This window comes from Typopeltis vanoorti, chromosome 9 (genome assembly GCF_054136105.1).
Source record: "Typopeltis vanoorti isolate ZY-2024b chromosome 9, IOZ_Tvanoo_1.0, whole genome shotgun sequence".
NCBI lineage: Eukaryota > Metazoa > Arthropoda > Arachnida > Uropygi > Thelyphonidae > Typopeltis > Typopeltis vanoorti.
In genome coordinates this window covers 16893610-16915019 of record NC_143557.1, presented here as the reverse complement: position 1 = coordinate 16915019, position 21410 = coordinate 16893610, and the positions used below count along the sequence as shown (strand labels likewise).

The 21410-nt window shown below is 36.2% G+C and overlaps 1 protein-coding gene across 1 annotated transcript in view; it reads right to left on the bottom strand.

Moving 5' to 3' along the window:
• LOC150102901 (E3 SUMO-protein ligase RanBP2-like) overlaps positions 1-21410 on the bottom strand; it is a 673019-nt gene that overhangs the window by 242400 nt on the left and 409209 nt on the right. The window lies entirely within an intron of this gene.

Genomic DNA, 21410 nt, shown 5'->3' with positions numbered 1-21410 from the left:
GAGGCTGGTCACCTTATCAAGTAAAAGTCTCTATAACTCAAACGGTTCAACTGGAAAAATTAATTGGCCAGAAACAACGGATTACAACCATAAAAGAATTAGGAATCTCGTATTTTCCATGTGAGTAGTACTTTTAAAAAATACTACTCACATGGAATGTAAGTAGTACTACAACAGAGGAAATGGAATTAGCTCAGATATGTTGATACACTCCACTTTATAACCCAGTATAGCCATTTATATCTTTTGTTCCTTTTAATATTTCTGATTTCTGTTATAACATCTATATTAACATTTTTACTAAAAATTAAAAATATTAATATAGCCATGATAACAGACTATGAACAGAAATTAAATGGAGCAAAAGATACAGGCGGTTATACGATGTTATACAGTGGAGTGGACCAACACATTAGAGCTTCTAATGGAGTAGACATTTTAATCAGTACAAAAGCACAATTTGGGAATCACTGAAACAGTTAAATTAAAAACGAATAGAAGCTACTTAACTATCATGAAAGAACAAGCACTTGAAGAAGTTAGAAAAGAGAACAGGAGAAGGGAGACATGATTGAGATGTATAAGCTGGTAAGGGATAATTACCACATTAATGTAGAAGAGATTTTTCATAGAATATCTGGAGATGAGGGAGAACGAGAGGTCATCCCTGGGAGCTGTATAAGGTGAGTGTGAGCAAGAGGGTGAGGAGTAGACTTTTTGCATAGTGAGTGGTGGGTGATTGGAATGCATTTAAGTCAAGGTTGATGTAAATATTCTCACCATATTTTCATATCCCATCTAATCCTGTTGATTTTCTATTTTTTTTTTTTTTTGATACTTTTATTGCTGCTCTTTTTTCTTCCAATTGGTTCTGTATCAGTACTGATTTCTTCATTGTTATTTTCTGTTAATAAATTTGGGTCATACCATAAATTCTTATAATGTTATATCCATTAAATATAAGCTGTGTATGTGAGATTGGGACCTCCCATGATGAGTCTCTTGACTTCATAGAGGTCTGATGATGATAATAACAACAACAAATCAGCATAATACAAGAGAAACAATGGATATAACATTATAATAATTTATGGTATGACTCAAATTTATTAACCAAAAATAACAATGAAGAAATCAGTACTGATACAGAACCAATTGGAAGAAAAAAGAGCAGCAATAAAAGTATCAAAAAAAAAAAAAAAAAAAAAATAGAAAATCAACAGGATTAGATGGGATATGAAAATATGGTGAGAATATTTATATCAAAGAGTCTTAAAATTAATAAACAACTGTTGGAGGAAATGTGAGGTTCCATCAGATTGGTCAAAAGATAATATATCTATATTTAAGAAAAGAGAGAGATTACTGTGGAAATTAATGAGAAATAAGTTTATTAAATACAGGTGACAAAATTTACAAGTAAAATCTTGAATATATTGCAAACAATCCGCTTTCAGAAGAACAAAAATGGTTTCAGAGATGGTAGATAGTGTATAGACAATATTTATGTTTTAAAACAAGTTATTGAAAAAAAAAAGGTGACAATTAATTTGGAGACTTATTTAACTTATTTAACATTTATAGATTATGAGAGAGCTTTTGATAAAATACAGAGAAAAATTACGGAGTATAATGAAAAAACAAGGATATCCATTATGTTTAGTACAAGCTATACAAAGTTTAGACACAAAAATAAATTTATAATTAGGAAATAAATTAACAGCAGAGATGGAAATTCATCAAGGTGTTAGCAATGTAGTTTATCTTCAATTTCTCTATTCAACACACACACACACACACACACACACACACACACACACACACACACACACACACACACACACACACACACACACACACACAGATAAGATTATTAAAATATGGAAAACAACAATAAAACAAGGTATCCAGTTATCCAGAAGAACTTATCAACACAGTGATGTATGCAGATGATCAGAGTATAATACAAGACAATAAGGATGACCCTCAAGACTATTTAAGAAACTTCATGACCAATTAAACAAAATAAGTCAACAATACAATTTAAAATTTCATGCATATAAATTCCTTGACATCTGTTTACTTTCATGAAATTTTAAATTGTATTAGAGATCATGTTAGATGAAAAGTAGTCACAGAAAGTAAAATAGTAGAATAGGTGGTACAGTTGAATTATTTATGCTGCATAATAACATATCTCAAAGACATTAATAAAAATTAAAGAAATTTCAGAAAATCTGAAACAATTAAAAGAACACTGAATAAAAAAACAAGATGAGAAACTGAACTTAAAATTTAGAAAGTAATGGCCATGTCCACTTTATTATATGGTTCAGAAATATGGGCTGTTAAAAATGAAGATAAAAAAGATCGAGGAATATTAGGTAAAACAGCATGTGATGGAAGGGACGAGGGGTTTGCGAGTGTTGGATCTGGTAATAGCATCAGAAGATCTATCTATGCCTGTAGTAGAAACTATCTGCAATCAGGGAAAGTGACCACATAGTCTTGCCCTGAGAGATTGCTCAACAAGTGGAAATTTCAGTCAAGAAAGAGTTTATGTGGAACTACAAAGCTGGCAATTATGATAAACTTAGAAGGCAACTTGGAGCAGTGTGTTAGCATAAGAAACTGCACGGAATGAATGCCATTAGTGCATGGGAAGTGGTAAAGGATTGAGGGTCAAGGGAATAAATTGTGTAGGGGTTAAGTGGATGATTAGCAATATAAAGCAGAAGCTTTTAAAAAAAAAGAAAAGAAAACATTGTGGAAGGAATATAAACAAGGTGATCAGCATATGCATGAGCAACATAAAGCACAAGCAAGAAGGGTAACGAGTGCAGCAGAGAAGGATAAATCAGAGTTCGAAAGAAAATTATTTAAGCAGGCCAAAATAAATCCAAAAGAGCTTTTTTCACTATGTTGCAATAGGACAAAATATATTGTTGGTTGCTGCTATGGACCTGGGGGAAAGAAGATATGGACAACATGCATCAGAAGATTAGCACAATGAGTGTAGACCAAGAAATTATCATGGGAGACTTCAACTATGGTCATATAAATTGGAAGGAGGAAAAGAGCACATGGCAAAATGGAAATGGAATTTATACAGTTACTAAGGGATAATTACCTAAAACAGCATGTGATGGAAGGGACCAGGGGTTTGTGAATGTTGGATCTTGTAATATCATCAGAAGATCTATCTATCTATCTATAACTGCAGTAGTAATTCTGCCTTCAAATGGGGAAAGCAACAATGCAGTCTCCAGTGAAGCAGTGTACCATGAAATAAGAAACTACATGGAATGAATATCATTTATGTATGGCAAGTGGTCATGGATTATTTGAGCAAAGCAGCATCACAGTGCATACTCAGGGTCAAGAGGATAAACTGAGTAGGGTTAAGTGGATAACTAGCAATGGAAAGCAAGAGGTGGGGGAAAAATGCATTGTGGAAGGAATATAAATGTAAAATAGATCAGCATGCCCATGAATAGTATAAAGCACAAGCAAGTAGGTAACTAGTATGGTAAGGAAGGAAGGAGATATCAGCCAGAGAAAATTAGCTAGGAAGGCCAAATTAAATCCAAAAGAATTTTTTTGCTATGTAGCAAGGAAGTGAAAGAATGATTATGGAAAGATAACTTTACTTAGTGCTGATGGTAGAAAAATGACACAAGAAATAGTTCAGTTACTAAGTGATCACTTTGCAAAGGTATATCATCCAGAAGATGACTTTACATCACCTCAATAACTTTACTGTTATTGAGGTGATAGACTGAGGTAGATGAACTGGGGGTATATTGAAAAATATCATTGTGAATACAGCAGTAGGCCTGGATGATATATTTGCTCGTGTGCTACAAGAATGTGCAAGTGAACTGGCAGTGCCTTTAACAAAGTTGTATAATCTAAGTCTCAGCTCTTTCATGGGTTGAAGGGAGTGGAAAGAAGGTAAGATAGTTTGTTTACATAAATACAGCTGCAAGACAGAAGTAGCAAATTTCAGACCAATCAGTATCTCTGGGAGTGGTGGTTAAAGCATTGGAAATGTTGGTTAAAAAAAAAAAAATCAGGAATGGGTTGATAGGAATATGATACTTTATAAGGGGAAGTATGGCTTTATAATAAGGTGATAGCAAAATTGGATAAAGGAAATGGCTACACCATGATATTGCTGGACCTTGCAAGGGCCTATGACAGAATACCACACAGGAAAATTATTACATAACTTGGAGCAAATAGGAATGGATAGGGATCCGGTTGCATGGATGTGGGGTGGGGGAGTTGGCTGACAGGCAGATATCAGAGGGTGGTGTAGGGTGGAGTGGAATCAAGGTAAACGAGGGTGACTAGTGGAGTGCCTCAGGGCTCTGTACTAGCACCACCACTGTTTAATTTGTATATTAATAATATAGCAGATTTGAAAAGGCACATTCAGTCGTTTGCCGATGATGCAAAACTAGGGAAGGCAATAGTTGAGAAGGATGACAAATATATCTAACAAGATGATTTAAATAAATTGGCAGTGTGGCTAAAGGAGAATGGTTGTCAATTCAATGTTATAATATTATATATTCAATGTTTAAGGTAATGCACTTTAGGATGAAAAGATTCCCCACTTTTTTTTTATCATATTGATGGTATCAGTTTATTTACAGGAAATCGATGAAGCTAGGGATCTGGGGTGATAGTGGATAGAGATTTGAAATTCAGGACATACTGCATGAGCTGGCAGAATAGCTCGGAGGATTACTCGGATGCTCTTCAGCATCAATTAAATTTACAAGTCACTGACAGATAAAGATAGGAAGGTTATTATTCCACTTTATAAAGCTATAATTCAGCGACATGTTGACTGCTGTGCAAAGATTTGATCACTTACCTTTCTTGGGAGATTAAGAAGTTGTGGAGAGGATTTTGAGATGAGTGACCAGGCTGATGACAGGTCTGTGGAATGTTCTACATGAGGGTAGCTTGAGGGGGTGTGGTTTGCAGAGTTTAGCTGAGAAGCAGAGGATATGATAGAAACTTATAGGCTACCAAAGGGGTACTATAAGTTTGACACAGAAGAAAATTTTCAATACATGGTGCGTAGGAGGGAACAAAGGATCACACTTGGAAGATATCTAAGTGTGGTTAGCAAGAGCATGCAGATTAGTTTCTTTTCTTGAAGAGTGGTGAATGAGTGGAATGCATTGCAAGAAGTGGTTGTGAGTGACCCAACAGCGAAAAGTTTTAAGGAGATTTATGATAGGTATTGTGTTAATGGATAGAGTGTGTCTCCTGTGATGAGTCTTTTAACTCCGTGTTGGAAGTTGATTTGCCACTTGGTTAGACTATAATAAATTTAGTACTCAGACAAGGAGTTATGGGAGCTTGGTCCACCTTTACTACGAGTTGCCTTAGTCCTGAAGATATTACAGGCGCAACTTTGTTTGCAAACACTTGGATAAAGGATTAAACTAAATTTATTATTATCTTTTAACTCCACGGAGTGCCCATATAAATAATAATAATAGAGAGAAATGGAAAGAGCATTTATTTAGGATGGAAAGATATCAGACACCAAAATAAGTGGATAAATATAGACCAAAGGAAAGGAGAGAGTGAACTAGCTGCAAGATGGAAAGATCTGCGAAGCCAGAACAACCAAACAGCTAATCGTTGAGAAGAAGAACAAAAGGCACAGATTTTGTTGTTATCTTAATAGCAATTATCTAAAAGTAAGTTCCCTGGAAATTAAAATGGGCAATGATTTTTGCACATTCTAAAAAAACATGGAGAAATATTGTAAGATTCATGAAGAACCAACCATGCAGGAAAATATTCATTTTGTACCACGAACTTTTCATCATCCATAAAGAATCACTATGGCATTAAAAAACTAAGTTTCAAGACTCATTAAGGATAATGAAACAAAACAATTATGAAGTCATCTTCATAACTGAAATTTTTAAAACAATTTAAAACATTTTTAAAATAATTAAAACAGCGTTCATTCCAAAAAGCCATTGATTAGTTTTTGGATTTGAATGAAGGAATATTCGACTTGAACTGTGCAAGCGTTCATCAAAATGGCTACTGAAGTTTAATAAATAAATGATTCTTGTCAAAGAAACCATGCCATACGATAACAGATAATAACAGAAATAGGACATAAATGTTCTGTTTTCATATCTCACATCAGTTGAGTTTCAAGAGATATGCTCTTAAAACAAAGCAATACTAGAACAGCGCCTTTAAAATTGTTCAACCCACACAAAATTTTCCATATTTACCAAAAGACAGCATTCCTTTTAGAAAATACCTAGAGTAGGGGGTTCTCAGTGTGTAGTACGCATACCCCTAGGGCAGGGGTGTTCAACCCGTCGATCGTGGAGCGATTTTTGGTCGATCTCTTGTGTATTCCTCCTTACTTACAAATTTAATCAAAACTGAAAACATAATATTTTATTTATCATTATTTTGTATTATTTTTAATTCGCTTTAAGTGTACTGTTCTTGTTTATTTATTTTTCGTTAAAATTGTCAAATCAGTAATTTTCTTATAAGTCCGGGTAAATGAATTAATTTGGATCAGTGGAAATCAAACAGCGAGCCGAGTGAATATGATTATAAGCAAAGTGTAAAAATTCGATTGTAGCTTAAATATTAAATATTCCAAAGCACATTACATCGATTTTTTACTCAGATTAAGTCCCATGTGAATATTGTAAAAAAATAAACTTTTTTTGTCTCAGTATAATTTGTATTAGATGTTTTTGTAAATAACTCTTTTGAAGCTAGCTGTATATACTGCTTTAATAAGAATATGTTAGAGTGTTAAAAACAAAGGAAATGATTTTGTCGCTGAAACTGTACATAGTGGCATTAGAAAGATTGTTATTGAAACTTGTATGTAAGAGAAAGGCTTGCAGGCTCTAAGGTGTAAACATCTCCAAACTCAGTCAGAAAGAGTTCAAACAACTTTCCGATGGCTGGCAACTTACAATCAAAAGAAAGCAGAGGAGAACAAAAGGCATGCCAAACTTGAAACTTAAGATGAAAGACTCATACCGATTCTTTGGGGGGTTGCCAAACTTCATGCGAGGTCTCAGAGGAGGCCTAATAAAAAGGGAGTGAAGCAAGCAGAAGGGGTCACAGTTCCAGAATTGCTGTCAGAGAGGAGGCCGCCCGGTCCAGAATCGCCGCCAGTGAGACTGCCCAGATCCACATTGCTTGAGAGAAGAGTTTCCCGCTTCCAGAAAGGAGCTTCTCGGTTCAAGACATCGCAAGAGAGAGACTACTTCTAGGCCGCAGACAAGGTTTCAAATTGCCGAAAGGAAGAGTTCGAATTGCCTGAGAAAAGTTTCCAGGCCAGGTTAATGTTAGACATTCACCAGTGTGTTGCGTTTTCATTACAAATTGATGAATCAAACGACTTCACTGATATTGTTCAGTTAATGGTATTTATTCGCATGGTATTTCAAGATTATTCAAGTAAAGAAGAACTTTTGAAAATTATACTATTATTGGGAAGGACTGGGGGGGGGGGGGGGGGGGGACATTTTTTCGGCATTTGATGAATTTGTGAAACAACACAAACTTCCGCTTTTTAAACTTGTATCTATTACTACCGACGGCGCTCCTGAAATGATAGGTAATAAATCAGGCTTTATTTCATTATGTAAAAACGATGACAAATATCCAGATATTTTAACGTACCACTGTATTATTCACCAACAAGTACTGTGTAGTAAAAGATTAAATACAAGAGATGTTTTGGATATTACATTTAAAATTGTAAATTCTGTTCGAGGAAAAGCCCTGCAAAAGTGGTTATTTAAATTACAGGAAGATGATGATAGGGAACTTCTATTGTACAATAATGTTCGCTGGCTCAGCAGAAGTCAATTTTTAGAAAGATTTTAAATTAACGATATAAAAAATTTTCTTGATGAAAAAGGAGATATATATATCCACAATTGATTGATAAAAGATGGTTATTACACTTATAATTTTAAGTAGATTTCTGTACGAAATTAAGCAATTTAAATTTAGAGTTACAAGGTGAAGATAAAAATTTAAGAAAATTTAATATAAAATTGATGGGTGAAAGGATTTATATAAGATGGATGATTTACATTTGAATGGATTTGGTGTACGGACTTGAAAAGGTGTTGTCGAATGTAGTGGAAGTGGATGTGCAGAATCAGGGAAACTAGAGTTATTAAGGTGGGAGGAAGGGAGTAGATATGCAGACTTTAGGGAGACAGTTGAGTGTATGAATGTGCGTAATATGCCCAAGTGAGTACGAAAGACTACGAATCAGAATGGGATAGTTAGTATAAGGTATCAAAATAGGGATGGGACAAATGAACTTCTGCAATTCATGTATACTAATGCCAGAAGTATTAGGAACAAGGAGGAAGAATTTTTGGCTTTGGTTGGCACTTCCAGGCCACAGGTTATTGGTATTAGTGAAACATGGCTGACAGAAGATGATATAGCTAGTGGGATTGAATGTGAGGGATATTGTGTGTTCAGGAGTGACAGGGAGAATAAAATGTGGGGAGGAGTGTTATTGATGATAGCTGATGAGCTACAGCCAAGGAGAATAGAAGTGGATCCGCAGGATAGAGAAAAAAGCACATTTGAGGCTATTTGGTGTGAGATTGAAACTAGCAGAACAAAATATACAGTTGGGCGCTGCTATAGACCAGGTGATGGAATAGATGGTGGGGATAGTGTGCATAGGCAAATAGAAGAAATGAGTGGATGTAGGGTAATTATTATGGAGGATTTCAATTATGGTAACATTGACTGGATGGAGGAGAGGGCAAATGGGAGGAAAGAATTGGATTTTATGCGATTATTAAGGGACAACTATCTGCGACAGCATGTAATGGAAAATACTAGGGGGACAGAGAGTGCTTGTCCTAGTAATCGCATCTGAGAATGTGGCTGTAACGAACATGACCATGTTGCCACCAATTGGTGAGAGTGATCATAAGGTCATGACTTGGGAGGTGGCTAAAGGAGTGGAATTTACAATTAAGACAGGGTACATGTGGAATTACTGGGCTGGTAAGTATGACAAGCTTAGGAGTGTGCTTGGCTCAGTGCCATGGCATGTAAAACTGCAAGGCCTGGATGTTGATAGTGCAGGCGAGGTGGTTAAGAAGTGTTTGCAGGAGGCAATGGTTGACTGTATATCAAGAGTCTGAATAATAAATCAAGTAGGAGTTAAATGGATGAATAATACCATTAAGCTTGAGCTGCAAAAAAAGAAACAATTGTGGAGGGAATTTAAAGAGAAAGGTGACGTGTAGGTGCAGGAACAGTATAAAGCTCAGGCCAGAAAGGTAACAAGGGTGGTAAGAAAAGTAAAAGCGGATTATGAAAGAATATTGGCCATGCAGGCTAAAGAGAATCCCAAGCAGTTTTTTCAATATGTTGCAAGTAAAAGGAAAAATGTTCATGGCAGAATGATTTTAAAACATGATGTGGGTAGGGAGGTAAACAAATCAGTTGATATAGTGGAATTACTGAGTGAGCACTTTGGAAGAGTATATCATTCAGGTGGTGACATTGCAGGAATGGAAGAACCAACAGCTTATACTGGAATTGTGATGAATGAAGTAGAGGTAACTAGTCTATTACAGAACCTTAATGTCAATACATCTGTGGGATTGGATGGTATACCAGCTCGTGTTGTACGTGAAGCGGCTAAAGAATTGTCAGTGCCCTTGACCATTTTGTTTAATTTGAGCCTCGGGTCTGGGTCAGTCCCAAGGTGGTGGAAAGAGGGTAAAATAGTTCCGCTGCATAAAGGTGGTTCCAAGGCTGCTGTTGAAAATTACCGGCCAATCAGCATAACAGGAATCGTTATCACAGTCTTGGAGAAAATAGTCAAGAGGAAAATACAAGATTGGACAGATGAAAATGGGATACCGGGGAGAGCATGGTTTTGTGAAGGGTAGGTCATGCCTCAGTTACTTGCTCACGTATTATAACACAGTGACGGTTGAACTGGATAAGGGTAAAGGGTTTACAGTGATTCTACTGGACCTTGCTATGGCCTTTGACAGGATACCACATGGAATTCTAATCAGTAAAATGCAGCATTTGGGGATGGATATAGGAATGGTGAGATGGATAGGAAGGTGGTTGATGGAGAGATATCAGAGAGTGGTTTATTCAGGAGTAAAGTCCAAAAGACGGCCTGTGACTAGTGGTGTGCCACAAGGATCTGTTCTTGGACCACTGCTGTTTAATTTGTTCATTAATGATATAGGAAAGGATCTGAGAGGAACAGTTCATTTGTTTGTGGATGATGCAAAGTTGGGTAGGGCAATAGTGAATGCAGATGATGTCAAAATTTTGCAAGAAGATTTGGATAGATTGGAGGTCTGGGCTAAGGAGAATGGATGTCAATTTAATGTGGCAAAATGTAAGGTTATACATTTTGGGATGAAAAGATTAGCAGCAGTTTACTACATTGGTGGAACTGTACTCCAGGAAATTGATGAGGCAAGAGATTTAGGAGTGTTGGTGGATAAGGAGTTGAAGTTTAGGGGGCATATTGCAAAAGTGGCCAAATCACTTGGTTGCTAAAGAATACTTTGATGAGCAGAGACAAGCAAGTCATTGTTCCTCTGTATCGGGCCTTGATAAGACCCCATCTCGACTGCTGTGCCCAGATTTGGTCACCTATGTTTCTTCCTGATGGGGAGGAGGTTGAGAGGATCCAGATGCGAGTGACCAAGATGATAGCATTTCAGTGGAATGAACCTTATAAGAACAGGTTGAGGATTTGTGGGTTGCAGAAATTGGCTGATAGGCAGAGGAGGGGAGATATGATTGAGACATTCAAATTACTGATGGGTTTCTATAAGATTAATTCAGAAGATATTTTTGAGAACAGGACTGGTGGTGGGAGGACCACAGGACATCCATGGAAGCTGGGCAAGAGTGTGGTTAGTAAGGGTTAGAGCTGGGTTCTTTACTTTTAGAGTGCTGAATGAGTGGAATAAGCTGCCAGAGTCTGCAGTGGGTGCTGTGACAGTGAATGAGTTTAAGGCAAGTTATGATAGATACAGTGTGAATGTCGAATAGTTGTGATGAATATGATTTGGGGCTTCCCTCGATGAGTCTAAGGGTTCCCTGGAGTTGCCCGTAATAATAATAATAATAAATGAATGAAGATTTAGACATCTTCCATATTTATTAAAATTTTTGGAACAAAATCAAAAACTGCTTCACTATGATTTAAAAGAATTTACTCGTGAAATAGAATTAGTTAAAGAAGAAATAAATTCAAGATTTAAAGATTTTAATAAAACTGAAATGATTGTATCTTTTATCAATAATCCATTTCAAAAAAACTTGAACATCACAGAAATTTCAAATAAATTTAGTGGGCTGTTTGATATAAACCAAGCTGAAGTAGAACTTCAGATAATAAACATTCAGAATAGTTTACATTTAAAATCAATAAACAATGAAGTCATTTGGATGTATGCACATGAAAAAATTCCTAATATTAACTGATATTGCATGAAAAATTCTGTCGTGTTTTGGATCGACAAACTTGTCAGAATCTGCTTTTTCAAATATGACCATCATAAAAAATCAATAAAGAAACCAAATCACAAATGATCATTTGGATGATTGTCTGCAATTGGCCACTTCTTCATATCAACTTGACTATGAAAATATTACGAGGTTCAAACAATGCTAAATTTCACATTAACTTTTTTTTTTTTTTAATCAACCAGCATTTCCTGTATTTTGTGAATTTGTAATTTTTTCTAACTGTTATTTTTTCTAACTTTGGTTTTCCAAAATAGAGAAATAAATATTTTATTCCAATATATTTGGTATAAAAATAATTGTTTTATTAAAATAATTAAAAGTGATAAATAAATTTTTAATACACAAATAAAGTTTTTAGTTGTGTATTTTTTTTTTGTTGTTTATTTGTGCGTAATCAGATATCAGGTTGGGGGAATGCGATCTATATAAGAGAGTAGATCGCCGAATAACTTTTTATAGAACAGTAGCTCGCATAGTAAAAAAGGTTGAATACCACTGCCCTAGGGGGTACGTGGTAAAATTTTTGGGGTTATGCTGTGAGAGCTCAAATTCACAAAATCTAGTAACAAAGTCACTAATTTTGCAACACTGATACTGATTAATTTCTGAGAACTGAGTGAGGAAGCACAGCACTGTAGTTCATGTCTATACACATTTGTCAATCCTTCCTTCCCTTCCCTACCTGACAGCCGAACTTGCCCGAAAACTGATCGCCCAGTTAAAACATCCATTCTAAGTGAGTGAATGTGCCTTCTTACTGCACTATGTATTTGTTATGATTTATTTCACTTGTTGTGTTTAAAGTTATTTTTAATCTTCAGTTTACTGTTAAATTAAATGAACGCATTTCTAAAGTGCCTTGAAGTCTCCACTTTTTTTCAATTATCTGTGAAGAAATGGGTAGCCTGCATAAGATATTGCTGCTTCACACAAATGTATATGTTGGTTATCATGAGAAAATGTTCTTTGTCGTTTATTTGAACTCCACAATGAAATACACATTTTTTTCGTGGACCATGAGTTGAACTTTCTTTGAGGCTACAAAACTTAGAATGGCTTGTATAGTTAACATGTTTAGTTGATATTTTTGAAAAAAAATGAATATTTGGAACTCATCACTGCAAGGAGACAATGTTGATGTGTTCTATGTTGAGAAGAAACAGAGGCCATGGTAAAAAAAAAATTATCTTGGGAAAACAGACTAAAAAAGAAAAGCTGTGACCAACTTCAGCAACAAGATAAATTTCTTAAAGAAAATGAGCAAACGATTGCAGACTTTGAATACATCAGATGAATACATACATCTTAAGTGAACGAATAATCGTTCACTTAAGCACTCTTAAAACTCTTATAAGGCAGTATCCCCCCCCCCCTTGATGAAATGCAAGAATGGATTCAAGACCCCTTCACATCTGATTTGGAAAAATGTAAACTTCCATCCAATAAAGAAGAGTTGATTGAGATATCTTGTGACAATAATTAAAAAAACATTCATTCCAAAAAGCCATTGATTAGTTTTTGGAGATGAATGAAGAAGGAATATTCGACTTCATCAAAAATTGAGGTCAAATATTTGTCACCTTTCACAACAACTTGTTTATGTGAAACTCTTAAACTGCTTAAAAAATAAATATAGGAACAGCCTGAATATTGATGATGACTTGCGACTCTACCTTAGCAAGATAACCCCGACCATTGATGAACTGTGCAAGCGTAAACAATTGCAATCTTATCACTAATTACCTAGTAAAATGTTTAAAATGTTACTCGTTAAATTGTTTGTCACTTTTTGTGTGTATCGATATATGTAATATGTATGGTTACAAAATTTAATATGTGTGTACACACACACACACACACACACACACACACACACAGGTTTTATTTTATTCCCATTATAATATTGCTGGCCTGGTTGGCCGAGTGGTTAGCGTATCCGCTCTCCAGCCAAAAGGCTGCGGGTTAGAATCCGGCCTTTTTTTTATTTTTAAAAAAAAACCCTCAAAATTGTATATGAATAAACAAAATTAGTTATATTTTTATTAATAAATTTGATTAACTTACTAAATTCGCCTAAGTAAAGAATTTTAAGTAATTGAATTATTATAAATTACATTATAATCAAGCACCTGAGTCCACAGAACCTGATTTATGTGCATTATGTACCTATTGTATTTCTGCATTTTTTTCCTAAGTTGGTACATCTGTCATAATAAATTGCAAGTCATTCTATTAAGTAGTTTGTTTTATACAGCTGTCTGAAGCAAAAGTGTTGTATTTTTTGAAATGGATAAAATTGAGTATCATGAAGTTATAAAATTCTTTGTAAAAGAAGGTGTTAAAGTTGATTTATATGCATGAGCAAAATTCCACAGTTACTCTAATTTGCTTCAAAACACACAAAGGTTTCTAGTCAAACAAATGAAAATACACTTTAATGGGGACTAAGTATTGGCTGATTTTGTTTAAAGGAAAACTATCACACTGTCAGATTGGCCCTCAGACAGCAGTTAAGAAATACAATCTTAAAAGACATTATTTGTTTAATAAACCAGAATATATCAATTATCCAGGAAAATGCAATATTACAAAGCAAAGGAATATATCAAAATTTCATGCCGACTGGGGCATCGCCGGTTAAACAAGGCTCCCGTTGTTTTCGCCAGGGAACCAGGGCAAACAGTGAAAAGTCAGCTACTGGAACAAATCTGAAAACACACCCCAACTCAACATCACCAGAGTTAAATAGTGGTACTATCAACATAAGAAGCCTGAATGGCAAAGAAATGAAGCTAGCTGAGGAATTAGATAAGCCAGATCGACATAATAGGAGTGACTTAAACAAAAAAAGACAAAAACTTGTGAGATCTTTCTGAACAATAAATACAAAATGTTATATTCAGGCAATGACAATCAAGGAAAAGAAGGAACAGCCATAGTATTCAACACTAAACACGAGATTAATTTTCTTGAATAGCAGGCAGTCTCAAGTAGAGTGATGTGGGCAAATATCAGAATGGGAAACTGGACAATGAGACTTATTTGTGCCTATGGTCCCACAGAAAATTCTTAAAAAATTCCTCCACTTCTACTTTAGTAGAAGTGGAGGAATTTTTTAAGGCTTTAGAGAAAGCAACTGACAATGAAAAAGGAAAAGTTGGTCCTTGTTGGGGATCTAAATAGCAGAGTATGAAATGATTGTAAGACATAATAAAATATTTTGGGAAAATTTGGAGAAAAGAGCAAAGATAATAATAATGGCAAATACCTGTTGGATTTCTGCTCAGGACATGGACTGGTTATTACTAACACCATGTTCCAACATAAAAATGTGCACAAATTCACATGGAGAAAAGAGACAAGGTAATAAAAGTCATATTTACTATGTTATTGTTGATAGTGATGTTTTCCCCCTGCTGCAGGACACCAGAGTGTACAGAGGATTTGAAATTGGAAGTAACCACTATTTAGTATTGAGCAGGATAAAATTGAATTTCATATTGAAAAGAATAACATGTAAGAAAGTTTTAAAGTGAATAAAAGTTGAGCAAATCTCAGATGTGAACTGTAGACACTAAAATACACAAAGATTATTGAAGAAAAAATGAAAGAGTTTGAGAACAGGAGCCAAACCTTGGAGACTCAGTGGCAAGCCTTGAAGAAAACCCTGATTGATTCAGCTAGAGAGGCATGTGGTAAGGTTGTCTGCAAGGATAGAAAAATCAGAACTCCATTGTGGACACAGGAAATTTAAGAGACAGTGAAGGAAAAGAAGAAAGCATATAAAAAGTTCCTCAGCTTGTGCTCATAGAAAATACAGAAACAAATGTAAGAAAGCTAAACACTATGTAAAACTACCTAAACAAAAGTTATGGGAGGACTTAGGCAAGAATATAAAAAATAAATATCGAGAAGGTGGCAAAATATTCTGGAGGAATATTTTGCCACCTTCTCGAAGAAGCTTAGGAATGTTGGAAAGAGTGCTGTAAAAGGAGTTAGAGATGATAAAAGTGACATGAAAACGGAAGAAAAAGATATTCTTGAAGTATGGAGTAATTACTTTGAAAAACTGCTAAATGAAACAAGCAGTGATGACAGCACTGTGGTAAAAAGACACTGCCCAGGCATGCAGTCAGGAATACATATCCATACTTGAAGGCCATCAAAGGTTTGAAATGTGGAAAGGCAGCAGGAGTAGATGATATTCAATCAGAAATGCTGAAGCATGGTGGTATAAAAGTCTTACAGTGGCTGCACTGCATAGTTCAGAAGACTTGGACAGAGTGACAAATTCCCGATTATTGGAGTAGAGCTCTCATAATACCCATATATAAAAAGAGAAATAAAACTGAATGTGATATTTTCAGAGGTATTTCCCTACTGAATGTGCCTATACAAAAAATTATTTTGTATAGGCAGCACCTTCCACTTAAAAGCTTCCCGGGCCACCACTGCTCTATACATAACACAAAGCACATATTTCTTTTGGTAGGCTCTACTAGTGGATATTTGTAAATGGCTTTGGTTGTTTTGTGAATGTTAAATCACCTAATATAAAGCCACCATCGCCACCCTGCTTACTAGGGGGGATTTGAGGTGCTTTGAAAGAAAGTTTCAGGGTTTCTGGACTTAGTTCAACCATATTTTTGGTGTGTTTGTGTTTTTGGTGTGTTATAACTTATTATTTGATAAAACACGTTGCAATAATTATGGCACCTGTACGAAGGAAAATGGCGGCCAGTAATGATGGTTCGCCATCTTTATCAAAGAACGGTAGTATAAAAGAAATGAGTCAGTGTACTAGCTGTGAAATGTACGCTTTACGAAGTGCGGTCGAAGTGTGGATAGATGATAATAAAGGATTGAATATGTGTAGAAAATGTAGGGAGAATGAGGAATTGAAGTGTATTTCGGATTGTGAGTGTGATAATTTTGTCAAACTTCAGAATGAAGAAAATAGTGATATGACAAGAAACGGCAAGGTTGTACATGAGAAATATGAGAGTGTGAATGTAGAAAGTGTGAATGATAGTATTACTGGTTTCTCAGAGAATAAAAAAGATGAGATAGATGCATTGAGTGAGATCGCGTTGTTGAATGGTGCGATAGAAAGGGCAAAACAGCAGCTAGAGTGCATGAACAAAAGTCGATTGAATGAACCAACCAGTAATAAAAGGTATGACAGGAAAAATAGGCGTATGAATGTAAACATGAACAAAATGAAGGATAGAGTGCTGTATGGAGACTTGTTAGTACGAGGTGTGTTAGTAGAGGATTTGACAAAATCGTACCAACCTGGTGCGACCATAAAGGATGTAATTGAGTCTAGTAGAGAGCTAAAGGAAAGGGTGAAAGAAATTATTGTTGTGGCAGGTACGAATGATTTGAAAGGAGATAAAATGGAAATGATAGTGACCTGAATGAATTGTTTGAGGTAGCAAAAGAAAAGAGTGAGAGAGTTAGAATGATTAGTCTTTTGCCACGGTATGACAGTGAAATGTTTGCGAATGACTTTATGCGTGGGTTATGTATGACGAGTGGTGTGGAATTTGTGGACGTGTGGAGTGAGTTTGATGGGCGAAAGGATCTATATAAGATGGATGGCCTGCATTTGAATGGTTATGGTGTAAGAAGACTTGAGAGAGTGTTGCTGAATGTAGTGGATGTACAAATTCAGGGAAACTAGATTTGTTAAGGGGGGGGAGTAGATATACAGTCCTTAGGGAGGCAGTTGAATGTAAGAATGAATAGAGCAAATAAGGACAACAAACCAGAGTGGGATAGTTAATATAAGGCATCAAGGTAGGGTTGGGGCTAATGGGGGTCTTAAATTCATGTCCACTAATACTAGGAGTATTAGGAACAAGAAGGAAGAGTTTTTGGCCATGGTTGGCACTTCCAGACCACAGGTTATTGGTATTAGTGAAACATGGCTGACTGTAGATGATATAGCTAGTGGGATTGAACGTGATGGGTATAGTGTGTTCAGGAATGACAGAGAGAATAAAATGGGGGGAGGAGTATTGTTGATGAGAGCTGATGAGCTACAGCCAAGGAGAATAGAAGTTGAATTGCAGGATAGAGAAAAGAGCACATTTGAGGCCATTTGGTGTGAGATTGTGGCTAGCAGAACTAAATATACAATTGGGTGCTGCTATAGACCAGGTGATGGAAAAGATGGTGGTGACAGTATGCACAAGCAAATAGAAGAAATGAGTGGAAGGAGGGTGATTATTATGGGAGATTTCAACTATGGACGCATTGATTGGAGTGATGAGAGGACACACGGGAGGAAGGAATTGGATTTTATGCGATTATTAAGGGACAACTATCTGCGACAGTGTGTAATGGAAAATACTAGGGGTTAGAGAGTGCTTGACCTAGTAATTACATCTGAGGATTTGGCTGTAACAAATATGACCACATTGCCACCAATCGGTGAGAGTGATCATAGAGTCTTGACTTGGGAGGTGGCTAAAGGTGTAGAATTTTCAATTAAGACAGGGTACATGTGGAATTATCGGGCGGGAAAGTATGACAAGCTTAGGAGTTTGATTGGCTCAGTGCCATGGCATGTACAATTGCAAGGACTAGAAGTTGATAGTGCATGGGAGGTAGTTAGGAAGTGCTTGCATGAAGCAATGGCTGACTGTATACCTAGAGTCAGAATAATAAATCAACTAGGGGTTAAATGGATGAATAACACCATTAAGCTTGAGATGCAAAAAAAGAAACAACTATGGAGGGAATTTAAGGAGAAAGGTGACCGGCAGGCACATGAACGGAATAAAGTGCAGGCCAGAAGGGTGACGAGTGTGGTAAGAAAAGCAAAAAAGGATTACGAAAGAACATTGGCCATGCAGGCTAAAGAGAATCGTAAACAGTTTTTTAGATATGTAGCAAGTAAATGGAAAAATGTACATGGCAGAATGATTTTAAAGAATGCCGATGGTAGGGAGGTAACTGAATCAGTTGAGATAGCTGAGTTACTGAGTGAGCACTTTGCAAGAATATATCATCCAGGTGGTGACATTGCAGAAACGAATAAACAAGTAGATTATACGGGAATTGTGGTGAATGAAGTGGAGGTGAGTAGTCTATTGCATAACCTCAATGTCAATACCTCTGTGGGATTGGATGGTATACCAGCTCGTGTAGTACGAGAAGCAGCTAAAGAACTGTCAGTACCCTTGACCATTTTGTTTAATTTGAGTCTCGGGTCCGGGTTAGTCCCGAGCAGGTGGAAGGAGGGGAAAATAGTTCCACTGTATAAAGGTGGTTCCAAGCCTGCTGTTGTAAATTACCGAACGATTAGCATATCAGGAATCATTGTCAAGGTCTTAGAGAAATTAGTCAAGAAAAGAATACAGGATTGGATAGATGAAAATGGGATATTGTATGAGGGACAACATGGTTTTGTAAAGGGTAGATCATGACTCAGTAACTTGCTCACGTTTTATAACACAGTGACGGCTGAACTGGATAGGGGTAATGTGTTTACAGTGATACTACTGGACCTTGCCAAGGCCTTTGACAGGATACCACATGGAACCCTAATCAGTAAACTGGAGCAGATGGGGATAGATATAGGGTTGGTAAGATGGATAGGAGGGTGGTTGAAGGAGAGATACCAGAGAGTGGTTTATTCAGGAGTGGAGTCAAAAAGACGTCTTGTGACTAGTGGAGTGCCACAGGGTTCTGTTCTTGGACCACTGCTTTTCAATTTGTTCATCAATGATATTGGAAAGGATTTGAGAGGAAGTGTTCACTTGTTTGCTGATGATGCAAAGTTGGGTAGAGCAATTGTGAGTGCACAGGATGTCAAAATTTTACAGGATGATTTGGATAGTTTGCAGGACTGGGCTAGGAAAAATGGATGTCAGTTTAATGTGGCAAAGTGTAAGATTATGCACTTCGGGGTGAAAAGAACAGTAGCAGTATATCGCATTGGTGGAACCGTACTCCAGGAGATTGATGAGGCCAGGGATTTGGGAGTGCTGGTGGATAGGGAGTTGAAGTTTAGGAGGCACATTGCAAAAGTGACTAAAACAGCTCACCAAATCACTTGGCTTATGAAAAATACTTTAACATACAGAGACAAACAAGTTGTTGTTCCTCTGTATCGAGCCTTGATAAGACCCCATCTGGACTTCTGTGCCCAGTTATGGGCACCAGGGTTTCTTCGTGATGGGGAGGAAGTGGAGAGGGTCCAGAGATGAGTGACCAAGATGATAGGAGGACTGTGGAATGAACCTTATGAGAATAGGTTGAGGATTTGTGGGTTGCAGAAATTGGACGATAGGCAAAGGAGGGGTGATATGATTGAGACATTCAAATTACTGAAGGGTTTTTATAAGATTGATCCAGAAGATATTTTTGAAAATATGACTGGTGGTGGGAGGACTAGGGGCCATGCATGGAAGCTGGGCAAGAGCGTGGTTGACAAGGGTGTTAGAGCTAGGTTTTTTACTTGGAGAGTGGTGAATGAGTTGAATAAGCTTCCAGAGTCTGTTGTGTCTGCTACGACCGTGAATGAGTTCAAGGCAAGATATGATAGATACTGTGTGAATGTTGAATAGTTGTTCCAGACATGATGTTAGGGCCTCCCTCGATGAGTCTGTCGACTCCTTGGAGTTTCCCGGAACAACAATAATAATAATAATAATAATAATATTAAGCCCACTGCAAATCTGCAATACCAATGTAATACAAATGTACAGTCTTAATGCACATTAGCACAGTCCAAACTGCTCTGAACAACGTTTTTGCATATATTTAATACAAAAATAAAAAATTAACTAGGATAAACTAAAAGAAGAACAACTTCCCATAAGGAGGATTACAGGGAAATAATGTTAAGTAGCACAGTCCAAACAATGTTATATATTAAAGAAATTTAAATGTTATATATTAAAGAAATCATTAAAGAAATTTAATTACTAGAAGCTAAGAGAGAGATACCAAAGTAGAAAAAAAACTATTATTTGAATATGCAACTAGTTTTGTTCTCTTAGAAGACTTCATCGGGTGCATAACACAAAAAGAGAAATACAAAACTATACATTAAAAGAGAATAAGAGGTATAAATTAACTGGCAAACATATTACTGACATATGAAGGCATGCTGGATGCCATAGTATTGTTCAGCATGTTCATGTGGGCATGACAAAACTGGATAGTTGAAGAGTGACAATGAGATAGGTTAGAGCTTAGGTTAGTATTAATATGGACCAGATCGAGGACAATTTCTGTTGATTTGACAATTCTTCTGTGCAGCTCATTGTAGCATCTAAAAATGTTTTCTGATTTGTTCCAGATCACTGGATGAGTGACAGAACCTTCATCATTACGATACACAGAATTAAGAATGTGATTAGATAGAATTCCGGATCTATTTATGCCATATGTGGTGTCTCCCCCATGTTCTTCCACATGCAATTCAATGAGATCATATCTGTGTGAACGTGTCCATGCCTTCAAATATAAGCATTACGTTTCCAAGTTAATTTATAGCTCTTATTCTCTAGTAATGTATAGTTTTGTATTTCTCTTTTCATGTTATGTGCCTGAAGTCTTCTAAGAAAATGAAACTAGTTATGCATTCACATAATAAATAGTTTTTTTCTATTTTGGTATCTCTTAGCTTCTAGTCATTAAATTTCTTTAATTATGTCATATAGTCAAGTCAATCCATTGCATCACATATAATACAAAATAGACAAAAAGCTAGCTGTGAAGAAGAACAATTTCCCATGAAGTGGATAACTTAAGCTATGAAACTTACTTAGAGTGGGAGATGATAGCAGGTTTCACAGTGTTTATGCAAGACT